The 24,669-nt window shown below is 45.4% G+C and overlaps 1 long non-coding RNA gene across 23 annotated transcripts in view; it reads left to right on the forward strand.

Moving 5' to 3' along the window:
• The window catches only part of LOC128851851 (uncharacterized), a 352,018-nt gene that overhangs the window by 45,994 nt on the left and 281,355 nt on the right, over nucleotides 1-24,669 (forward strand). For 22 of the 23 annotated variants that reach the window (XR_008449359.1, XR_008449379.1, XR_008449361.1 and 19 more), the window contains one exon: nucleotides 6,599-6,787. This is a non-coding gene — a long non-coding RNA (uncharacterized LOC128851851). Of the gene's footprint in view, nucleotides 1-6,598; nucleotides 6,806-24,669 lie in introns of all 23 variants that reach the window. The other variant, XR_008449364.1, reaches the window with a different exon arrangement.

Here is a 24,669-nt window from a genome sequence, read left to right on the forward strand (position 1 = left end):
AGAACATTCGCATAGCAAGTAAGAAGCTGTGAACTGCTTGCCTTGATGCAGGCTGAGCTTAGTCGGCTTTGGTACAGGCTCAGTTTTAAGGGAAAGTAAGCTAATTGCTGATTCTGAATGAGAATCAGGCATCCGTTTGCACTGACTGTTTGCATCCTGTTTCAGTCATACATTTATGAGCTATCCAGAGGCACGGGAACTGAAACTGAAGAAAATATTTGTGGGATTCCACAGAGACAGAAGCTGCCGCTGGTTTGCACGTGTGAATTTTGCCAGTGCGTTTTGGTGGCTTAGAAAGAAAGTCTGGTGGTTGCTCATAATGAAAGTTGAACCTATAACTGGCCATATTTAAATTCCCAATGCCCAATACACTGGAGTATGGGGGCTTAAGGTAGAAGAGAGGGGCAACACCAGGTAAAGATGCTGTTATATATGTTTTAGTGCTTAGAGTTGATTAGAGTTGGGTGAAAATGATTAGCTGAAAGGATTCTGAGTAAACCAATTTAAAATGTAATTATGAAGGGCTCAAGATAGTGTGTGTGTGTAATTATGTTTCTGGCCTGTGTGCACTGTACATGGTGGTTTTGTTCTGCAGCGAGTGGAGGGAGAGGAAGAGGCATGCAAGGCACTAGCTGCGCAGGGAGCTGCTGCTGTTGATGGGCTGCTTGCGCTGGGTTTATCCTGCGATCTGAAGATGGGCTTTTAGGTGTGCCTGAGCTAGCACTGAGCTGGGTGTCAAACCTGGTGCAGCCATAGTGATGCAGAGTTGTGTTTCAGCTGCTCGGAGCTGGTGACAACCAGCCGGGCAGGCGGTCGCAGTGAGTTCTGTTCTGCTCTCCTGAGACACTGCAGCTCATACAAAACCAGCGCAGGGTCACCCATGCAAACCGCAGCAGAGCCTGGGACAAGACCAGTGACACTGCGGCCAGCAGGTTTCATAGAATCATTAAGTTGGAAAAGACCTTTGAGATGAAGTCCAACCGTACCCATCCACTACTAAATTGTATCCCCAAGCACCTCATCTACCCGCCTCTTAAACCACAGAACCTTTCTGTGAAGTTTTTCCTAATGTCCAATCTAAACTTCCCCTGATGCAGCTTGAGGCCATTCCCTCTCGTCCTGTCACATATCACTTGGGAGAAGAGACCAACACCCCCCACTTTGCAACCTCCTTTCAGGCAGTTGTGAACAGTGATGAGGGCTCCCCTCAGCCTCCTCTTCTCCAGGCTGAACAACCCCAGTTCGAGGCTGTCTGTCCCCTTGTAACCAGCAGCAGGGAGTGAGCCTTCTCCGGTCGGCAGGTTCTCACAGGGCAGCTCGTGTCCGTGCTTTTGGGAGAGAATTCTCTCTGGGACAGCCGTGAGCTGCATCTGTGGGGAGCGGGTGTGCAAGTAGGGGAAGCTGTGCCCCTCAGCTGTGCTTCACAGTGCTGCCAGACGCTGGCCCGGCGCTGGAGGCTGGGTGAGCAGCCCGGATCCGGGAGCTGTGCAAGACAAGCCACACAGACCACGTGGAGGCATCTTTTTGATGCTGTTGCTTCTGGGCTTTCCTCCAGCTGTTTTTCTTCTGGATTCTTATATTACGGAAGGCAGAAAAAGTCAGGAAATGTTCATAGTATCCTCCTTACTTTAGAAAGGAGAGAAAAAAATCACCAGTGGAAGGTGAGCTCTGACAGGGAAGTCATTAATGGGGAGAAGTCAGGAGTGCCAAAATGCATTTTATCATCGTTGGTGAAGGGGCCTGGTACCAAACAAGCGTGTCTGCCTTGGGTGGTGAGCGGTGCTTAGAGGCACGTTTAGGACAGAAAGTGAAAGGACGCGCTCCAGCTGACTCATGCACTTATCCCCAGCGTGAGAGTTACCCCTTCTGCAGGAGAGGCAGCCGGAGCCGGGCAGCTGCTGCGCCACACGTGATGCTCCTTCATCTTACATGGGAACAGAGAGCAGGAAGGAGCCTCCTGGGACCGTGTGCTCAATCTCTGCTATCGTGTCCTGTAATTCCCGATCAAGCACAATCTTAAAAACCGGAAAAGCCACATTGTGCCCATGTTGTTTCATCATTTTCTTTTTCTCTCTGTATGTCTGCTTTCTGTTCCTGGCCTTAATTGGGTTGTTAGCTGCTTGAGCAGCGGTGCTCTTCGTACGCTCTCATCATTTGTGCAGCGGGCCGGTATCACACAGGCTCACATCAGCACTTCAGACACATCCGCTGACATTTCTTGGACGTGGGCTGCAAGATAGAGCTGTTCCGTTGGGACAGCCACATTTTCACAGTGGGAAGCCCGTGTTTCTGTTTTCTCCTTTGATCAGTAGGTGCTAGTGTGTGTTTGAGGTTCCCGGTGATTTTTCAGCACGAAAAACTAATCCTTTTCCTACTTAATCATTCAGTCGGCACCGATGTGTGCCTCTGAGTAATGGCCTAAAGACCGGGACTCCTCGCCAAACCTTGCAGTTTGCTAAAACCGCAAATCAAACTTTAAAAAATTGGCACAATAAGGAATAAAGCTTCCTAATAAAGAGAAGGGAATATTTCATCTGCTGTCATCTTAACTCTTAATACCTTCTCGCAGGAAAGAACTATTTTTGGAAGATGGCAAGGGAAATGAAACGGGGTAGCAGTGCCTACAGCTGATAACACTGACCTGTTTTCCTGGCATTCCTCCAAAGGCAAGGCTGGCTTTGCTTGAAATATAGGCGATTCATCAGCTGAATTGCGAGCAGATAGCGTGGTGCAGGAGCCCAGCCACAGACACAGTATTTCAATAACCTGAGTTTTAGCTGTTCCACTTTAAAAATTAATGAAGCAAATAATGTTGTGACACAGATGTAGGCAGTGAAAATGTGTCAGAGAAAGGCAATTAACCTCTGTACTAATAAAGTCTGTCAAATTAGTAAAATATTTTTTATATATTGTAATAGCTAATAAGAAATATATAGGCCATAAGTATTCAATGCCACGAGCCTTGTGGCATCATTTATGCCTTTGAAAAGTATAATAGATGTAAAACTTCATCAAGGAAAAGCAGGAAGTTTTTATATCTTCTTTGCACAGGTTTAAGTGACTAAAAAGTCACAGAGTGACTTTTGCTGGGGTGGGTTGTGGATTTCTCATTGGCATCATGTCCCTCCTACTGCAGCTAAGCCTGGGCTTTTATTTCCACATGCAGGCATCCTTCAGTTGCTTACCTGTTGTATTATTGGTTTTCTGCTGCACATTCCTGGGGCATTCTGAGCTGAAACACAACTGATTAAAAAACAAAGACAAATGGATTCTGTAATCCAGCCACTTGGCTGGAGAAATGCGATTACAGGAGCTGGTTGCCTGGAGCAATCCTTGTCTTCTCTCTCTGCCCCAGCACTCATCATTTCTCCCACTGAGACACAGGATGAAGCTGATGTAGAACGTGAACCAAAGCTCGGGCAGTAAAGACAGGTTTGAAATTCTTTGCTAAGCCACATAAGATTTGTTGTGGACAAAACTAACTGCTCCTATAGGAGAAACAGCAATGTTTCTGAAACCAAGGGAGCTTCCTAATGCCTTAACGTTGTTGTGCTACGGCCATCGCTTCATTGTTTCACATTGTATTTTGAACAACTTAGTCTCTTGGCGAACATCACATTGGCAGTTCTGTCACGTTGTAGTGTCACCAAAATTTCTGGGTGCATGAATATTGCTCGTACAAAGACATTGAAAAACATAGCTGACCTTTTAGGATACACAGTAGTAAAACATCCTTTTATCTTGTTTGCAAACACTTCAGAGCAATGCATTAAGGCACTGTGAGGTTAGTTATTACTCCAACAATGGTCACCTGCCATGTTTTCTCTTAACGTGAAACCTTTATAGTGTTGAGTCTCATATTCACAGTCCTACACAGCCATACCTCGTGCTGGTATGTGAGTGATAAAAGCAAAACTTTATCAAAGGCTTTCATATCTTAACTGTGTCCTACCTCTACACCTACAGAAGTGTTACTGTTAAAGGTGTTAAATAATATTTAAATATTAATAATTAACAGCAAACACCCCATATAAATTATCCTTGTTGAAGGGCACGTGCTCCTGATTATGGCCACTGTCCTTGTGCTCCCCCACACCATACGCTCTTACCTTACCCAGCACAAAGGACCTCGTGTGTCTCCTGTGCCTCCTACCATGGTCAAAACTTCTTAGGTGGAAGGTATTGCACTGAAGAGCAGGCGTGGGCCCGAATGATGGCCTCTCCTGTGGACAGACAGCCTGTGACCCTCTCTTTCCAAAAGCAAATCCTTCTGATTCCAATCGAGTTGATTCGTATGACTTGGACTAACCGAGTGACAGACCTGATCAGCCATATCGGCACCCACCAGATTGCCCATCATGTCGTGCACAGCGTAGGGGACCGCTGGCAGCCTTGGCAGCTGTGCCTCAGCGACACCGTTCCTGGTGCAGCCGCCTCCTGCGCAGGCCGTCCGCGGGCTGGCTCTTGTTAGACTGTCTTCAGAGGCTTGAACAGACCCCAACTAAAGTATTCTCTACAAAACGTGAGACTTGCCTGAACTCTGAACTCGATAAAAAGAAATGGCAGAACCCATGTTACTTTAATCATGAGTGGGTTGTTGCCTTTGAATTTGTTCTAATTAAACATCGAGTCAGTTTAAATGCTGAAAGGATCCTACTTTTTTTTACCAGAACTTAATGTAATGAATAGTTTGATAAGTTTTGAGTTCTTTTATTTATTTATTAAGTTATTTATTGTTTAAAAACCAAGTTTTTGTGCTTTTTTAATTGCGTGGTGAAAATTACATTAAAAGTTAATTTTTTTACTTCTTATCTATTTTTTAAGAAGCTTTGAAAGGATTAATTAAGCATCCAAACTACCTGCTGAGGTAGGTAAATGTTACTATCTCTGTGTTTCTGGTGGGGAATCTGAGGCACAGTGCCAGGTAAAGCCTGAATCCACCATGGCTCCATTTCGGAAAAAGACAAGGAAGATCAGCGCCTGCTAGGGAGCAATTAGTAGATTAAGAGAATCAGGTGTGAGTGGCGTTCCCAAGGTCAAACTGTAATGTTGTGGATAGACACTTGCAAGCATTTGAGTTAATGAGTTACCAGTGGTGAGCTGAGCTATGAAAACTGGCAGGATACGTGCTGTAGTCACGAGTGATGTGCGTGACAGTACATCAGCCATGGAACTCAGCGTTTGTGGGGCCTTAGGACAGCCTTGCCGTGGCTCCGCTGACTTCCTCGGCCATCACAGCATCTCAGTAGCTGGCTGTCCTGTGTTAAAGTCCTTCCTCCTGTGAAGTGATCTGTAGGGATTCAGAGATCTGCTCTGCAGATCCAGGCATGGGAAAGGAGCCGAAAGAGCCGCTTTGGCTCTGGGTGTTCTTGGTAATGTCTGTGGGCTTTGATGGTTTCCACACCCGAAATCTGAAACATTTTCTTATACTCAAGGAAGTTCTTCACTTAAAAAACACCTCCATGACACCCAGTCTTCCTGCTGGTGTAGCAGTCTGTACGAAAAATGGTGGAATTTACCATGGATATGTATTTAATGGTAGACCTCTACAAGAACTGTCATTTGTCTGTGGGCTGAAAACAACCCTTCACCTTGGACTCCCCCTGCTTTCCGTTCATCTGTATCCCAGTCCTCATCAACAATTCCCCGTGGGAACTGTTGTATTAAAAATGTAATGGCAGAAATGTTGTTTTGCGCAGGACTGTTCAGAAAAACGATCAATGCTGTGCAGATGTGCACATTAAGAGCTTTATATAAGAGCTAGGAAATACACTGCTGTGTTTTGATTGGGTTTTCTCGAAAGCTGTAATTAACCACAGTGAGCAGCGTCCTTGAAAGGGTTAAGGGAAAACAGGTCTGAGGAAATACTCAAAGCCGTGTGTAGGTGCTGCACGTTATGCGCTATGGTTGCATGCATACTTGCAAGAAACAGGATGGGAAGTGTGTCAATCGCCTCTCTGTGCAGATGCAGTCAGGCCGTCTAAGCCAGATGCTGGTTGCCACATAAGGAGAACACGGGGCTGTGTCCCAATGCCCCAGGTTCTGTTTGTGACCCTGCAGTGGCCTGGCATGTGACAAAGGACAAAGCATTCAACTTCTCCAAGTCAGTGCCATCACAAAGCAGGGCGACCACGCGTCTGTGTGAGTCGCCCAGTGCTAAAAGAGCTATCGAGATGCCCGGTACAAAGCTCTGTGTTAGTCCTGGTGTTATCTTCCCTGCTGTTAAATTTGGATATCTGCTATGTCCAGTTTGAGATCCCAGAGCTTATCTGCAAAGTGTATTCTATGAACACCTGATGGATTGTCTGAGGGTCTGTAACAACTATTTCCCTTTTTTTTGCTTATGCTAAAATTTCTCAGGCTCCTGCACAAGCCTGTAGAATAAATTTCAGTAAGATGTGTGACCTCCCAGAAACCTACCTGCTTCGCTAAGACACATTTCTTCAACTTTGCCTTCAGTACTGAAAGCACAGATAATAGCAGGCATCAATAACTGTATTTTTGAGAAGTTATATATGATGTATGAAAATATAAATGCATTATATAGCTATATTGGAAAAATGAATGTCATATATTCATATTTGTTTTTATCTATAAGGATTTTTCCCTGGGAGGAGAAGAGAGCGACGAAGACAGACCGATGTGACAGATGCACGTCAAGGGAGTGGCTGTCACTCTGCAGGGAGGTGTTGAGATATCACGACGATGGGCTTGCTGCACAAACCTGAGCTGAACAAAATACGCTGTTTGGAAAACTGCACAGACGTGGAAATCGTTAACTGCCTCGGTGAGAAATGATGCTGAGGTGAACTACAGTTTTTAAATAATATGCAATCTGGAGGAGTCTCTGTAAAACAGGTGTTAGAGTTTCAAGTTGAACTTTTTACGTTTGTCCCTAAAGGCAGATCTGTTAAGTTTTTTCTTTGTGAGCATACAGGCTTGAGGGGAATCACCTGTACCACAGCGGTATCCTTTGGTTTTAGAAATGGAACTGCAATCTGCTGCCCCTGCTGCTCCAAACTGACCTTTGAGTCTGCTCTTGCACTCCAGTATCTGTTTCCTGAACCTAAGCTCTAAGTCACAGGCTTTGCAGCAGTCTCCCCAGAGAGCTTTGAGGCAGTTCATCAAAGCAGGTGGAAGGAAGAGTATGTTGTAATAGATCTTTCGTTCTTGCATATGAGTAATGAGGAAGAACAAAACTTGCTGTCTGTGGACATAATTTTTCTTTAGAAACCAATCATAAGAGGACTATAAATATAAGCAATGTTTTACAGGTGCTACATACGGCCTTAGAAATTCTTCTCTGGTGCCAAAGTGTGTATATTGGCATGATTTTGTTATGGATGGAGAGAAATACTGTCTTTTATTTTCGTGACGGTTCAAATGCTGTGTGAAACAAGTTACTCCCAGGACATCTCAAATGTTTTTATTGTCTGATCAGGTCAATGCAAATGATTAGTTTGTGTTCGACTTCCAGGGTAAGTTAATAAGCTTTTTAGATTGATGATTCAAACCTCATGACTGCAGTTTAACTGGTGTCTCAGAATTTATGCTTCTGTTTTGCCTGCTCGGCATTCATATTGCTCATTCACTAGACAAGCACTCATTTCCTAACCCAGCCCCTTCCCTATCTCAGTACCTACCCTCCGTTCCCCCTCCAAGCTTCACTTTCCTGGTATCCCTTGCATGTCCTGAAGGATGGGTACCTCTGCCTGGGATAAATTATTCCTTGCTGGGCCTATTCCAGCAGCGTTCAAGAACTTCCAGACACCATTCGGAAATGAGTCTGAAGTTGGAGCTAGCAGCTCTGCCGCCCAGGAGATTGAGTTGCTGTCATATTGCATCTGACTTGCATCAGATCAGAGTTTAGGATTTGGGTGATTTGTTCTTCAGATTAATGTCAATCTGTTTTAAATTAAAACACCCTGGGGCAAATCCTTTGCTATGATCAATGAACTGTCTGGCTGCAGTCAACCAACATTACAACAGACATGAATTTGGCCTCCCGGTCCGTTGCCTCATCCCCCTACAACATCCCTTTCTCTAGGGGGTTCAGACGTCAGGCCTTTGATCCTATAAGTTGTTGACCGTTTTCCACTGAAATCAGTGAGACTGGAGAGTGCTTCAGTGTTCAACACCTTGTTGGTTTGGGCGCAAGAAGTGGACGACATATCTGCTCTACCTAAAATATAATTGCTGCGTGTCTATGGGCAGGAAATCTGCTTTGCACCTGTTTTATCACAGAAACAAAAGGTGCAGGAAGTATTTGGAAAATGAGGAACACACCTGTGTGTGAGTGTGTCACAAAGCATCTTTATATATAATGATTTGCTCTAAGTCATTTCAGAGTTGATGAGGTGTTTTTCAACTTCATGTCACCACTGCCTGATGCATCTAATTAGTCCTGTTCTCCAGAGACAAATATCAGGCGCTCTTTCTAAACCGTGGTTTCTCCATTAAGTATGTCCCTCTGGCAAAGTTAAATATTAATTATCCCCTTTTTATTTTATGATTATTCATGGGTGCTAATTGTGTCACTACACAATGAATGCGTAAGTCAACACCACAAAATACGAAATGTGTTGTTTCTGAACCTCTGCAGCAGTTGAGATGTATGGAGCTGTGCTGGAAATGGACATGGAGTTGTGGATGGTCTGTGCCGACAGTCGTGCCCAGTGGTGAGACGCGGAGCGCAGCAGTCCGGTGGATGGGGGCACTGAGCCTGAACGTGGGGTCCTGCTGTCCTTCCTTCTACCCTTTGTGCCAGTGATTTTGGGAACCAGTGGTGGGCTCTGCTCTTAACTCTCAGTTGTGCTTTGCCCAACAGTTTCAGTATTTCACTCTCCCCGTGTCTCCTGCCACTCCTTAGGCAGGAGAGCGCAGCTGGTTGCTGAGGACATGTGTCCCCCTCATTGCCATGTCAGCAGGTGGCTGTTCCACAGGGATCCTGTTCTGTGTGTCTGCTTTCTTGCCAGCTGATCACAGCCAGGGTCTGTGCCTCCCTTTCAAAGTCAGTCCTCTTTGTGGCCCTCAGGAAGGTCCCTATCCATGCTTTGTGAAGCGGGCTCAAAACCAGATGCTGATGTTGTAAAAATTGTGTTTCCTGAGACCAGTTATAGCAGCTGTGCCCACCCCATCGCATCCTTACGTGTTCCCACAAAATTGAAGTTGCCCACCTTGCTGCCACGCTGACGTAAAGGCTGACGCAGGCATTTTCTTTCCTCCTGGAGGAGACATTCTGTTTGTTCTGTGCAGCCGGATTTGCAGCTGGACTCATTTGCTGGCCCCGTGCAGTGGCTGAGGTAGCTGTGCAAGCCATTCTTCTTTGCGCCTTTCAAAGCATTTTGGATAACTTTGAAGCGGTTTCCTTCCTCAGGTGGCACTTGAGGGTATGCAGGTTCACTTTTATCTCAATGTCTTTTGCTCACCGCAGCCTGATCCTTCCAGCTCTCCATGGAGGTTAGAAAGATGCTGAAATGCAGGAGGATCTCCTGTAGCTGTTTCCTGGCTTGTTCCAGTTGCTCACCTTGCCATTGACCTGACTTTCTGACCTAGCTTTGTGACTGTTTTCCAGCATAACTAGCATTTTCTTACCTGTATCATGCAATCCAGCGTGTGTGCTGGACTTGTCTTGCCTCCCTTTCTGCAGCCGGCAGAGTAGTTGGAGTTCAGTTGATTCACTGAACCAGACCGCAGCACTACAATAACAACCGACGCTTGTTAGAGCTTGAGCTTCCGTGTTCACAATAGGTAGGTGAAAATTAAACTCAGTCCTGGAGCAGTATGTTTTGGAACCCCGGGGTGGATATATGCATTGTAAAGATAAAAATTAACACCACCAGTCTGCATAGCGAGTGCTCTGCTGAGGGAATGGGCTGCGAATAACTGTGCCTGGGTACCTGCCGCATGTTTAAGTCGTGGTTTTACTACATGGAAATTTACACATCTCTGTTGAGTTTTTAAGTGTCTATAAAAAGTGACACCCGATGGAGGTTTCAGAGAATGATGTTTCTTTGCAGGTTAGATACCTGCTATCCAACTCCTGACCAAAAGCAACTGAAGTGGGTAGAATCAATGTGATCATGAAAGCTCCCAAACTGGCAGTCATGGAGGATATCCAATCATTATAATTATTTCCAAGTAATTTAGCATATCTCTAATTATAATATGGGGTCATCTTGATGCAAAATAATGTCTAATTAGACACAATCCCTTTTCAGATACTCGTAATAGATTCCAGAGAAAAACCTTTTGGCTCCTCTTATTGGGAGCTTTTAATTCTTAATTTACAAATTTTTTTTGTAATTAATTTTTTGGGCAAATAGGGCAAATCAATCTATTTGAATTAATTAGCATTTCTTCCTTGGTTTCCTAGTTTCCCTCCCTGTTACTCCTATTTTTCTTCCCCTTATTTGAATATTGCTGTAATTTATTCGTATTTGTTTGCAACGAGGGCATAATTATTTCAAGCCATAGGTGGACAAGAGACCGCAGCACAGGGAAGATTGCCCCTCTGGGAAGAATGGAAGGTCTGCGGAAAGGTTGTGTTGGTCACCTTCGCTGAGTTACAAACACCTTCTTGCATCAGAACTGGTAAGGGCGGCAGCAGGGTTAAGCAGGATTGTGTAGATGAGGTGCGACACGGTAGCGGAGAGGTGGAAGGAACCACTGCAATCGCAGAAAGGGACAACGATGGACCCCCAAGCGGGAAAACTGACTGATCTGCATTTTCTAAAAACATTATAAGTATTCTTTCACTGTGACTCTTTATAAGAAAGCCCCTGTGAGATCAGCTTTGCACAGAACACCTGGGCAGCATTCACAGACACTGCTCTCATCTTTATTAGGCAGTGTCTGTACAACCACTTGCTTTTTGCAGTGTTCATACATACCTATTCTTTTACCTCGCGCAGCTATACCGTATGCTCCGGAGTGGGCAGACTTCTGCTACAGCGTGCACTCGCCCTTTTGCCCCTCGGAGCTGTGAATCTCTCTAGCCATGAGCCGCAACACTGCCCAGTGTTTGAGCTACAGGCTGAGCGCCAGCAGCTCCTGATGCTTTCTTGTCTTGGTTCTTTTCCTAACTAATTCCATGTTTTCTGCATCTGTTGGGCACTGGAAGCTTGTCAGGACAGCGGTGTCACAGTGTCGTGGAATGGTGACAAGAAAGCCGTGCTTTTCACGGGCTCTATGATGTGAGACACTGATTTTGTTTGGCATGGGAGTGCTCAAAAACCAAGGAACCCTAACTTAGCAGAAGATTTTGTTGCCTTGTTTTCCTCGTCTGTAAAAGATGCGTGACAGTGTTTATATACCTAACTCCCTTGGATATTGCAAAGATTAATTCCTGTTTATAATGCACTTTGAAAATAGAAATTGCTAAGTAGCATTAACTCAATCAAAAATTGTTTTTCTGTTAAACAGGATCTTTATCTTTCCTCTAACTGATCTCAGCTTGTACTCAATGTATTTGGAATGAAATCCAATGGGAGAAGCTTAGATTCAGGGACAGAATGACCATGAGAGAGGAGGGAAGTTTTGTACAGCAGTAGATTGCTGCTTGGAGATGCAATCTGCAGTCTCAGTTTGAGGGCCAGATCAAGGTGAAATAGTGCTCTGGCCTAATAGATGCGTTCATCTAATTTTCTGGTCAATTAAAAATCAGCCCAGACAATGCATGAAGACTGGGAAGATTAAATAGAATCTACAGAAGTATCTCAGCGAACAAAAGAATACAAAGAAACTGAGTCCGCTATGCTGGAGCAGTGAGGGCAGTCCTAGTAAGAGGCAGTGCCCGTTCTGTGAACTTCTCTGTGCTCGATGAATTGTGGTATTCAAGATTACTTCTACACTAGTAAATAAAACAGGCCAGGGAGCTGTTTGCTGGCCCCAAGGGCAGCTGGAGTGTCATGGCTTTTGACCATAAATTCTCTTTCTCCCCCACCCCAACAAGGTGGCCCATCCAAGCTGTGTATTGGGAATGGTCCCTGACTATTGCTGACGATTGTCCAGGCATTGTTTGAGAGGGAGCTGGTTCCTGTGGGACGAGTCTGTGCTAAGGACTGCACTGACAGTCGAGCAGTGCCGCGCCAGTTCTCGGGCCCGTGCCCTTACCCTCCTTGGTTGCCTGCTGCAGATTGCCTGTATGTCTCTGACTTTCGTCTGCATCCTCCTGTTCCTTCAGACTTTCTTTGTGTTGTTGGCTTCAGTTCTTGTTTTATTTGTTCGCCTCATAACAGCGTTGTCAGGATCTGAACTGCCTTCTGGAGTGGGTCGGATCCCCCGGCCCATCGCTGCCTGCTTGGAGAGCGGAGGGGCACGTGGTCCTTTGGCGTCGTACGCGTGGCTGGACGGTGCGTGAGGAGTGGGAGGGTCAGTGTCCTGTCTCAGCACTGGTGCCCGTACAGACCACACTGCAGCTGCGCTCGCAGGGCAGTTCTCCGAGCTGAGAGAACTTTGAGGTGAGGAAGTGGGTCTCAGACAATAAAATGCCTTCTGTCTGCAGAAGACAATGGAGGTCTGGTAATGCTATAGCTTTGGAAAGTGGGGTGGAAAGTGATTATGAAACCTAAGTAACTTATTGTAGAACAACTAATTTCTTCTAATTTGCTATAGGTTGTCATGTAGATCATTGCTAGGTTTTTGTGTGTAGTTACACATACAAGTGTATTTATTTGACAAAACACTGGGAAAATGGGATGATCTGAAATTAGAGGCTGACTCAGATGGCTGGAATTTAATTTCTCAGCAAGTGAAATTCGTAGCAATGAATAGAAGACATATAATGACTTTATCAAATTTCCTGCGCAGATCTTGTTTTAGAGGAGAAAGAATGTATACCATATAAAAACAACTCAAAATATTATAATAAATATAAAATTATAGTCACTTTTAGCATATGGCAGAAAGAAATCAAACAAAAAAAACCCAAACCCCAAACCCCTCTTGCTTTCTGGAAAAGTGAAGATTGTGTAATTCATGGTTAAGCTCTGCCAATTCCCATGAAGTTTGGGGGGTGGCCTGAAAGTACAACCTTCTTGTCCTCTTAGGAAGAAAAGCTTTTCAGTTGTGCAGCTTGTTAGGTCATGTGCGTAAATGAGGCATGTGCTTAACTGCTCTCCTGAACTGGGCTGCCTTTTGCCACAGAAGCCAAAGGAGGTTTTACATTATCCCAGACCAACCTTCAGGTGACACCACCTGTTATACGGCGACTTTTGTTTTTCATTGGAAGAAAGGTGTTCTCCTTGATGGAAGAAAAAGGAACTTTTCAGTCTTGCAATAACCTCAGAAAGGTTCTTCTCAGAAAGGAGAAATCACAAGATGAGGCCAAAACATTTAAAAAGCTTTGACAAGTTCTCTTTCAAGCTTTAGGGGACTTTAAATAATTGTGGAATTCATAGACTCCTTTTCTTCTGCCTTTCACAATATAAATTGTTCTGTGATCCATATTGTTAACAGCAACCGAGAGACAGATGATCAGAAATTTAGCAGAAATCTAACAATTTTTAATTACGTGTAATTTTTAATTAAAATAAAAAAAATAAATAAGGGGACAAATAATAGCCTAGAAATTTGTTAAATGCAAACAGAGCTGGAATGAGTATGATGTCTCCTACTGGGACAACTAAAATGCAAAAGCCCATCTAGCAGCTAGAAACAAGGGTTGGGCTATGGAAAAATAGAAACCAGCATTTCTTGGCCAGGGAAGCAGATGTAATCATGAAATGATTGTAGACTAGAGAAGCACTCTTTCTCTGCAAGCATATGCCCTCTAATTCACCTGAGAGATTCTTATCTGTTTTCCCTCCTAAAATGCGCATATCTATCTAGATTACTCATGCAGATTATTTTGCTTCCTTTCATGCTTGTTTTGCTATTGTCAGGAGGCTTTTCGCTTGTGGTTGCAGGTTGCTGCTGTCCCAAAGCAGACCCGCTGGCTGTGTCTGGGCTGTAGTTCGGGCATGGAGACAGGTGTGATCTCTGCCTTGGAGAGGCATTTCATTTATGTCATTGGGGGTCTTAGGTGACACCCTCGCAGCACTGGCTAAAGCCTTTCTGCTGCGTTGTGTGCGGGAGGAAGAGGAGAAGGTGGCATGAACTTGAGAGCTATGCAGCGCCCTGGGTCTAAGGCTTAGCAGCCCCTCTCCCGGTCCGGCCTCTTCCCTAGCACAAGAAGTGTTTCCAGTTCCCTTGTCCCTGAAATTTTCATGGCCTGGTTTGTATGATCTGGACATCAGAAAAGCAGCCTGAAAGTCAGGCTGTGGTCCTTGAAAGGCAATCTTTTGTACCTATCCCATGGCGTCCCTCTGAAAGCAAGGGTGGCAAAGGAAGGCACCAGGAATCTGGTTGGCCTTAAGTCTCCTTAAAACTGCTGGTTGATCGCTTCTTCATCAGATCCTGTAAGACGCTAAAGCTGATGGCCCAGCGAGTACACAGGAAGTCTCTGTTGATTACAGACCCAAGGGTAAGGCACACTGAGTGAAATTCTGAGGAGCAATTTGGCCGTGATAATGTGAGTAAGTAGAACACCAGGAGCCTTCCAGAGACCCACCCTGCTTTCCTGGCAGGGCAAACGGGTGAATGAGGAAAGGAGCTGGAGAGGGAAAAGGCACACAGGTCCCTTTCATCCTGCTCTTCTTTTTTTTCCCCTTTTGGACATACCGTGAGTGGATGGGGCCTTTTTCTCCTCGAGAACACGTGCACTATTGATGCACCTTCCTTAGGAGGAGCAAAGACAGGAATGGTCATTTCTGTCCAAAGGCTAAGAGCAATCTTGTTTAAAGAACAATTTTATTCAGTAAAGTGATAGAAAAATAGGCCTTTGATACAAATGGCTCAGACTCTCATCCTGCTGTAGCCACTTCCCTGTGACAGTACAGTGTGTGATACAGTCTGAGCGTCACATGGTTGCCAAACCTTTCCCTCTATTTTTCATGTTTTTAAAGCCACTTCGAGAGTGCATGTGAAGATTCCAAAAGTAGTAATACAAATAACATTAAAAGATGTTTCTGGTGCTCCTATTTATACTGTTCTTGGCAGAGGGCTGGGGAGCTCAGCCACAGCTGCCCAGGCTTGCCAAAGCCAGCTGAGTAACAGGTTCCCCCTCCTCCTCCTTCCACCACCAAGAAGGGAGAAAAGTCTGTTGAGCCCTAGATAAACTTCAAAAATGTTAACAGAAAGAAGTGGAGAAGGTCTAGAAGTGTTATGTGGTGGAGAAGGAAAGGAAAAGATCTGGACGGTCGAGAAAAGGTAGGGGAGAAGGGACTTATCATGGGGTGGTAGGAAGGGCTGCAGAGGGGATTAAAAACAGACAAGTGAACATTACTGGAGGCTGATGATATTACAAGGGAAATAGCTGCGTGCTGCTGGCTGTGTGGGAGGTTGTCAGACTTGGGGAAGTAAAAGCGTAGTGCTTACATCAACAAGATTTTTTTTTTAATGGCATCTGGTCCTGTGTTGCATTTGGGCACAGTATTTAGTGCCCTACCTACATGTGACACGTTTGCTGTAGGCACTGTTGGGGGCTGCAGCTGGCAGGGACTTGAAAGCTTGCAGAGGGAGCTTTGGAGCATGAAGGCCCCATACTGTCCAAGCCCTGAACAGGTCCAAGCGGGTACATCAGCACCAGGGGTGTCCCGCTGGTGATTTAAGCCATGTGAGTTTCAATGTTCCAGCTTGAACTTTGGCTCTTGGGCGCCGCTGTACTAAAAAGAAAATGTGTCTTTGATTATGAGTGGAAAGGATTGCCTGAGCCATCTTCAGCAATCTGAAATAAAGGATTTAGTTTGGCCTTTTTGTTGCATAGAAAAGTGGGGCACAAGGAGGGAGGGAGGGAGAGGAGGAGGGAGAATCCCTGCCCTCTCCTACTCCACAGTAGGAATCTGGGTGCAACCTTGAATTGCTGTGCTTGCACAGATGCCGCAGCCTGACCCTGGGTTTGGCCACGTTCAGCGTTGCCCAGCTCTTGAGTTTTTGCCTTCATAAAGAGCTCTGTGTGGCCATGAGGCATTTCACAAATGAGGGAAGAGACTTCAGTTGTGCCTTCCTGGCTCAGAGGCAGTGTGAGAGAGCTGAGTGGAACTGGGCCGGGATTTAACTGGCATCTAGCAAAGCCTCGTCTGGGATGAAGCCCAGCTGTGGCTCCTCAGTCCTCTGCTGCATCCCCGGCATGGGCCGGATCGGCTCTGGCACGCCATGGTAGGTGGCTGGCTGACAACAGGAGCAGCCTGAATGAGGTGTGAGGCGAGTAGTGCCCTTCTACAGCCCACACTAAACCGCGGAGGCTGCACGGCTGCTGTGGGTGTCAGCCCCACCTCTGGGCAATCGCCACAAAGCAGCAGTGAGCCCTCATCCCTCGGTACCGCAGGAGCTACGTTCAGTTTCTACTGCTCGTTAATGCCTCTTGTTCCTAATCAAAGTCGTGGGATTTTCAGGCTGCAAGGAGCAGCCAGTTTTGTAGAACTTCTGCTGTAACGTTGCATCAGGCTGTGACCCATATTTGGGATTTCTCAGGTCCTTTCTCCCCCACTACTGTTCTTTGGTGCTTGAGTGTTGTTTTCTTGATAGTGATGCTCTGCTTTTTAATTTGGAATCCAGCTGGCATTTGCTTGATGTGGATGGAATGCAGGAAGTTCTCCAAGTTCATTTCAGATGCCCTTAAAGGTTTGAGAGGGCTTATCGGTCAGTGGCACTGCAAGAGCGTTTCAGACACGCTGCAGAGTTAATGGGTCAGGTAAACAATGAGCAGATCTTTTTTACTGTCGTGGGTCACAGATCCCTTCTGTTTCAGCCTGGAGTTTTACTGCATGAAAAGGGATTGGGCTGGATAAAGCAGCAGTATTTCCCGAGGACCCAGCACGGTGTTGATAATCACACGGGATTGCAGGCAACAGAGAGAATAGGAGCAATTGTGTCCAATACCCGAGTTATTGGAACATGCCTGCATGTTCATGTGAGCCAGGAGAGAAAGATTGTTTTTCCTTTCTGAAGAGGGAAAATTGGAGGGAAGCTGTGCCAGAACCTTTCCAGGTTTAGAGAGTGGAGGAAACACCTGCTACGCCATCAGCATTCTTGTTAACAGTAACTGCATGAGTGACAGAATCTGTCCCTTCCGGAGATGATTCAGACTCAGAAGACTCTTGGTAGTGATGACACGAATGCCTGGTAGCTCCTGAAAGCAGAACTAATGAGCAGTGCCACTCACTTAGCGTATGGTTTGACAACAGATGCACATGTTGGTAATTAAGTATTTGGCTGCATTACATTATTTTATTTTTGGATTTCTCAAACACACACCCATCGCCATCTCTAGACACATTTACATGATTTAGAAGCGTTAAACTTATATAATAACAAAGGTAGAAAAATCAGCATAAGGAAACTAAACCCCACTTTTCTGAAGGGCTCAGTAGCACATAGAGCTTCCTGTGCACCCCAAGCCCAGGTAAAAGTATACATAGGGAGTAATCCCAAGGGCTCCTCCCATGCTGAGCAGAGCTGTCTGTGGTTTCTGACTAAACCAGCACACAAATCTTGTGAAGTGAAGGACCAGAATTTTCTCCTACTTTTCACATCCATCACTGCTTGTGACCAAGCAGAGGCTTGAAATGGCTTTGAACTTCATAAATACCTGATTGCAATTATACCAATTATTGCTGTGCCAGAGAGCAGATAAATGCTTCATCTCAGATCTTCTGGAACGTTTCCTTCTATCCCTGCATGCCAGCAGTTAATGTATGTATGCTGACCTCAGCTACAAGCTGCAAAACATGTACATGATGGTGCTTTCCGAAGCATCTTGCTCCCCAATTTTATACCTTTCCCAATGCAGTCCAGATACTTATTAAAACTCTCCCTTGGAGCCCATGCAGCTTTGGTCCAAATATCAGATGTACTGGAGGAACAGTTGTCCTAGGAATGGTGAAATTGCTTCTCAGCCCACTCTGCTGAGGTTTCTCTGGTGGGTTGTTAGGGAGAAATTCGGGTGCATCACAAGGGTGTGGTGGAGAAGGAGAAACGTATGATGTCTGGGGAGGTGCCCTGGACTGGGAATAATGCATGACATTATGGATTTATCTGGACGTTGCCTTAGAGCATATTTTTGTTTTGCATGAAAGTTAGGAGCTGGGCCGACTACATTGAGCTTGAGTTCATTTTGAGATTCTGAAAGCCTCAGAACTAATGAGAATACCTGTTCTCTGTCCTCATATCAGTAATGGTGCACAGTAGAGTTAAAGGTCTACTGGAGTATCCTCAAAAAACCAACCTGTGAAGTTGCTGAATGCTTTGAATGTCTGGAGTCTTGTCTAGAAATTCTCAACCTTGTTTTAGAATTCAAAGAAATACTAATAATTTGTCACCACTGCCTTCCAAAAGTACAATTGTTCTCAGACTCTGCCATCTTCTCACGAAAAGATAAAGTAAAATCTCCTTGTTTTGCTCCCTGTATCTGTAAGCACGGTTCTAGAGCTAAAACTGCAGGATGCCGGTGCAGAGATGCTGTTTTACTGACTGAGAGGTGTCTCTGTGTATCTTCCCGTGTTTCTTTCCACTGGCTGGAAAGTCCGTGTACACCACAAAGTGACTACAGCCTAGACTGAAGTAGAGGGTATCTGTGCTTGATGAAAGAAGAATTTAAGTTGGCAGTGATACTGAGAAGAACGTTTAGAGTCTTGAAAGAGAAGGACAGAAATGAGCATTCTAAGAAAGATGTGACCAGGCAGCTCCACCTACAAACCGTAACCCTCCAGGGCGATCTCAGGTTTCTGCTGTGTACGAGCACACGAAGCAGATTACATCCTAACCTAGGCTGCGAGCATGAGAGTATTGGAAATCTGTTGCAGGTGTTTGATGGTAAACAGTGTTTATAGCTGCCAGGATGGAAACATTTATGTGTGCGAGCGAGTGCAAGTGGAGGGCAGGCCTCAAACTTTCACCCCATTACCTTCACATTTCGGTTTTGCTTTGCCGAGTACTGCGTGCCCTGTGATTTCAGCCTGCAGTGAATTTAAGAAAGCGCTGCTGATTTCACTTGTCCCGAGTTAGAATTTGAAATGCTAGAATCACCTGAGAAGTAGTGGGCTAATTTATCTCAGGAACAAAAATATACGATGGAGACTGAATGGAAGAGGATGAGTTCTGACAGGCTTGCCTTTACTTCTTCAAGCATGTATTTTTTGCTTGGGTGGGTGGTGCGTTAGTTATATATACAACTCATACTTTTAGCTACAGCAAAATGTGAGAACACATAATAATAGCTCTTCACGATAAAGCTTCCTCTTTCTTCTTTTTTTTTTTTTTCCTTTTTCTTTTTCAGTTCAGTTAGTTTGAGACTTTAGATTATTCTCTTTCTGAGAACTGGGGGAAGTATTTTTAATAGCTCTCAGTGTGAGTGGTGATTGGGCAGCCCTTAGCCTAAGATGAAAATAGTAGTACATTTACTAGGGAGCTGAGCTAGAAGGTTGAACTACAAGCACAATGCTCCTGATGACTCCCTTGCAGTGGTTCCCAGTCAGTCAGGAAGACAAAGAAAACAAACATATCCATCCAAAATACAAGGAAAATTCACCTTTGATGATTTAGTGTGTATGAAAGGCTAAATATGCTTTAGTGCTATCTTTTTTTCATAGGAAAAAAAAGAGAGTATAGCCAAAAGGGCAATGTGTTTACTAATTTTTGCTCTACACACAGTTGAAGACAATTGTGCAGAATGAAACTGTAGCACAAGCACGACTATTGAGTGTGTCGATCTCCTCAGTCAGAGCTTTATGCAGGCTGGGTTGAGCAGGGAGGGGAAAAGAGGTGTTTGCCACCACCCCAACACACCCACTGCCAGTGGGTGGGGTGGATGTTAAGGAAGGGAAGATTAATGAGCTCGTTCAAGCAATACTCTGCAGCAAACCACTAAGGGGATATCCTGCCTCCTTGGTGCAAAATGTCCCCCCTTGCTTTCCCTTTTGGAAAACACGGTTCTTTACTCCGCTTGTGCCAATCTAGTGTAAAAAACACAGGAACATGAAATGGCTGGTGCCGCATTGTCTGTCTCTTGATAAAGGTCGAACAGATGCCTCAGGAATGGTATACAGGGCAAATGCAGGAATTTTTCCCTATGAGTTTCCTTCCTTCCTCAGCCACAGGAGTCTGTGTCTGGTACTCAAATTGATATCTGCCTTGTGAATTTGTGTAACTGTGTCTTGAGACACAGGTACTATTGACAATATCCTTTGGCAAGGAGCTCCTCCATTTAACTACCAGTTCTGTTGAGAAGTACCTCTCCTCATTTTGGCTCTGTCTCCCGATTTCTTGTTTGGGTCCCTCATTCTCAGTGAACATTCCTTACTCGCCTTTTCAATGTCACTTTTTGCAAGAATCATAGACTTGTTTAGGTTGGAAAGACCTCTAAGATCATTGAGCCCAACTGTAAACCCAACAGTTTCTGTTCCAGAAAATGAAACATCTGAACCCCCATTATATGTGCAGCTTTGCGTGTTCAGCGGGGGCTGTGATATGGGGCTACAGAGGGTCTTTCTAGCAGGGATTTCTTCAGTGTAGGCTCAGTGTGGCTCCTTCCTTGACTGCAGAGCAGCCATGTAGGCACTTGTCTCCCTCAACTCCAAGGGGAACGGGCAGTCAGCTTGGCTGAGGTGTGCTTGATCCGAGGAAGCCGTGAGGAAGCCATCCTTATTCACTGAATAGCGTGAAAGAGGTGCAGGGGTGAGGGAGCACAGAGTGAGAACCACGCACCCTGCTCCCTCCTGAAGACTCAACATGCCTGTAAAATCATCGTGTAAATGAAAATACACCTTTGCAAAGTTCTGAGAAGGGACAAGCACTTCAAAATCCTGGAACAGTTTAACCCGAACACAACATAACATAAAACATCTTGAAGTTGAGCGAGGTAGAACTGATTAGAGTTCAGGACTGGAGTCTGCAAAGCTCCATTCACAGCCGGAGTCGTACCTGCTGTGAGCAGTCCCTGGAGGGCCGGGCGGGTTGGGCCGGGGAGGGCACAAGTGGGCATTTCCACAGGGCACAGCCTGAGAGCATTTGAAAATCTGAATGCCCAACATTGCTTTTTTTTTTTTTTTCTCTATAAAGTGGGCAGGTGCTTTAAAAAGCAGATGTTTCTTCTTTAATTTGTAGCCATTAATTCATTTATAAACTACACATTGCTTTATAAGTGATTATGCTAATGTATTTAAGACTATTTAAACCCTTGCACTGATTAGCCTAACCATTCATTTTAGCTACATTGTAGAAATAAGATGTTATCTAACAAAACTCCATAATCACAAATATGATACTTTATTGAATGTAACTATTTGTTTTACTGAATTCAGCCTCTTAGGCTTTAACTTTTAACATTCTGTCTTGTTTTGTATTCATGTATACTCTATGGTGGGACTTGGCTGGTGGAACGCATTTAATGGCAAAAATAACCGGTTAAATTTATATTTCATCTGGTCTCCAAGCGAAAGAATTTGTGAGGTCACACTCAGCTCATGCATGCAGAGGAGCAAGCGGGCTGTAACCCTGCTGAGGCAGGTGGGATGCGCTGGCTGGCTGCCACGAATCAGCACAAGATAGCCCTGGCCCCGGTTCCTGCTCCGAGGTCTGCCAGGTGCTGCGGGGCTGCAGGCAAATCACTTAGCCCAGCGGCTCTGGTTTTCCCCATCTGCATGGGGTAGCGATGCTTAGCTACCTTCGACGTTTACTGATGGGAAGCGCTATCTGAGTCACAGGCGTTGCTGTTAAAGGTGTCTAGAGTGATGATTTCTTTGGGCAGCTTCACGTCGAAGGTGGCTTAGGCCATTCTGGGCAGGTTCCTCTGGGACTGATGTGGTGTCGGTGTTGTCATCTAGTGGCATTTCTTGATGAAATGATCCAGGGAGTATAAAGAGAAATGAGGACTTGTGCTCCCTCTGTGCTGCTCTGAAGGCAGCAGGGGTGTTTTGAGTGATCCGCCTGATATAAAAACTTGTTGCCAGCTTGCAGAAGCTTTTCTGCCAGCAGAGCTCCAGGATGTGACTCTGCTGGAGGGACAGAGCTTCTGCCTTTAGATTTGGGAAAGGAGTAAACCCGTTCTGCTGTCTCTGGGGCAAAATGACAGAGCTCTTTGACATTTGTGTTGGTACATATTTTAGTCTGCCTTAAGACAAATCTGAATTAAGAGGGTTTTTCGTTGTGTGTTGCTAGACGACCTTGGAAAGCCGTGAGGTCAGGAGGGCTGTTCTTTTGGGAAGCATCTGCAGGGCAGAGCTGCCTAGATCTCATCTGTACTGCCACCACCCCAGCCACATCAGATATGGGGCAAGGCCACGCGTCCCCCCAGCCCCGGAGGAAGCCGAGGGGGATTGGTGATAAGGAGGACAGCGGTCCATTTGTTTGGACTGGTTCTTTCTCTGCTGAGCGCTCTCAGCAGACATTAGAAACAGTTAACCGAGCCCTGGGCTTTGCGTGAAATAGCTGCGAAGGTCACAGTAAAACACAACGTACTTATCTCAACTCATCTGAAAATTACCCTCATCAACAGCATTGTTTATGCCTGGTAGATAGCCTGAGCACCAGTTATGGTTGTCATTTCCTCAGGTGCAGAGTGGTGATCGATATGGAGGGAAGGGGCGCTGTGACCAGGGGGGTGGTTGAGGCAGCAGCTCCCCAAGGAGCTGAGCGAGGGCTGCCTGCTCAGCACTGTTGGGATCCCGTGCCAGCTCACCGTGGCATCCCCATCCTCCTCCTCCCTGCACCAATCTCACAATTATATTATGGTGGTGTTTTTTTGAGGTCTGGTACTGTTGGCGCTGGATAGAACAGCAACGCCGGGGTGTTTCCTGCCCCAAGATCGCCACTCTCTGGGGCACAGATGCTCAGGCTGGCTTGTGTGGGGGTCCGTGTTTCCCTTTGCTACCTGAGTTGCATTCAGAGAGTCAAATGGGGGGCATCCTCCTTCCCATCCTGTTCTTCAGGAGAAAGCCATGTCTTGGGGAGATTGGCGAAAGACATGAAAGAGAAGGAAATGCGGGAAGACAGTGGCTGGCCTGATCGTGGAGGGTGGGATGGGGCAAACATAACAATACGCACACAGAGACAAAGAGCCAGAAATGGACCAAGGCAAGAAGTGAGGACTTTGAAGGGATGATAGACAGTGTCATTTTGATATTTACGTCTTTTTCTGTGCCTGAGAGATACTAATTTGTTTCTGGGGGGCTCTTTGTACCCTTTGCCCTGCCTGGGTACACGTGTGGGAAATGGATTGCATCTTGGCCTAAAAATTCAGAACCGACATTGACTGTTTTAAGAATTCTGATAAGCAAAGGAGAGCAAATTCATCCAGGATCCATCAATGGCATAAAGCCATAAATTCTGCGCGGTAGTGTCAAATCGTACAAGTGGAAAAGTAGAAGTCCGAGGTAGACAGCTGTGTATCTAACTCTAAAACTACTTTCAAAAATGTGAAAGAACACATGGAAGTAGCTGCACTACTTTGCTAAAGTGTGATATTTAGAGACTAGTGTGGTCAAAGGGGCAACTGCTTATACACATGCGGCCCCGTCAAGCAGAACCCGCCCGCTGGGAATAGTGACACCTGGGTACGCGGATGCTGACTTTTGCATACACAGAAGCTGCTTTTAGGGTGCCTGAGTGCAAGCACTCCTCCCTGAACATCTGCAAGGTGCGGCTGCATGCAGAGAGACAAAGGGAAGTGGAAAGGAGGCAATAGTATGCGCCCTTCATGGCGAAAAGTCATGAGTCACACCTCAAAATACTGTAAGATTCCATGTTTTCAGGCTTTTCTCTGCAACCAGGCAGGCCAGAGTTTCAAGGACAGCGGGTAATAACCTCTGGGAAAGAGGACTGTGAGCCTAGCAGAGCACCGGAGGGAACAACCCTGAAACTTTACCCCCAGATGTCTCAACACAGCTGTACCCAAACTGCCCACAGCAGATCTGGTACCATGCTCTGTGTTGCCGTTGAGACGTAAACCAGGAGACTCTCCTGCTGCCCTTGTAAGAAGGAAGAGTGAAGCAAAAAGCTGCATAGCTTGTGGTGACACAACTCCTACAAGAATGGCAGCACCAACACACCAGCGTGGCTCCCTTCATGCACATGTGTGCAAAGCGCAGCCTTAAAATGTGCGCGTGTGGGTTCTGTTTGAGATAAAGCATGTCAAGTTCAAGCAAGATGTGTAAGGGTTAAGCAGCCATCTCACTGCAAAATGTTTCAGTGTTTATATATTTGGTGTCATAAGACTCTTTTTTTCTTAAGTAGAGAGGCATGTACCGAAGGAATGTTGGATCTTAGGACAGATTATAGAGTGAAGTGAAACCAACTAAATCATGAGTACAAAACTATGCTGCTTTTTCTTCCATATCTGTAATTACAGGAGTTAAAAAGCTTACCTACTTTCTTTATTAAAAAAAATAATACCAAGATTTGCACTTGTAAAAGAGAAATCAATTCTCTTTTAAAATTTTCACGGTGCTGAGATCCACACAGTATTGCAGGGAAACCTACGACTGAAAAGCAAGTACAGACATCTAAAAAAGAAAGACGAGTAAGAAGAGGACCTAGCCTATGATTTAATTGGAATCAATGGGAATTGTGCCATTTGCCTTTGGTGGCAGCAGAATCAAAGCTGAAACACCGGATGTAGTTTATTTTAGATTGCTG

Source organism: Cuculus canorus, chromosome 3 (assembly GCF_017976375.1).
Source record: "Cuculus canorus isolate bCucCan1 chromosome 3, bCucCan1.pri, whole genome shotgun sequence".
NCBI lineage: Eukaryota > Metazoa > Chordata > Aves > Cuculiformes > Cuculidae > Cuculus > Cuculus canorus.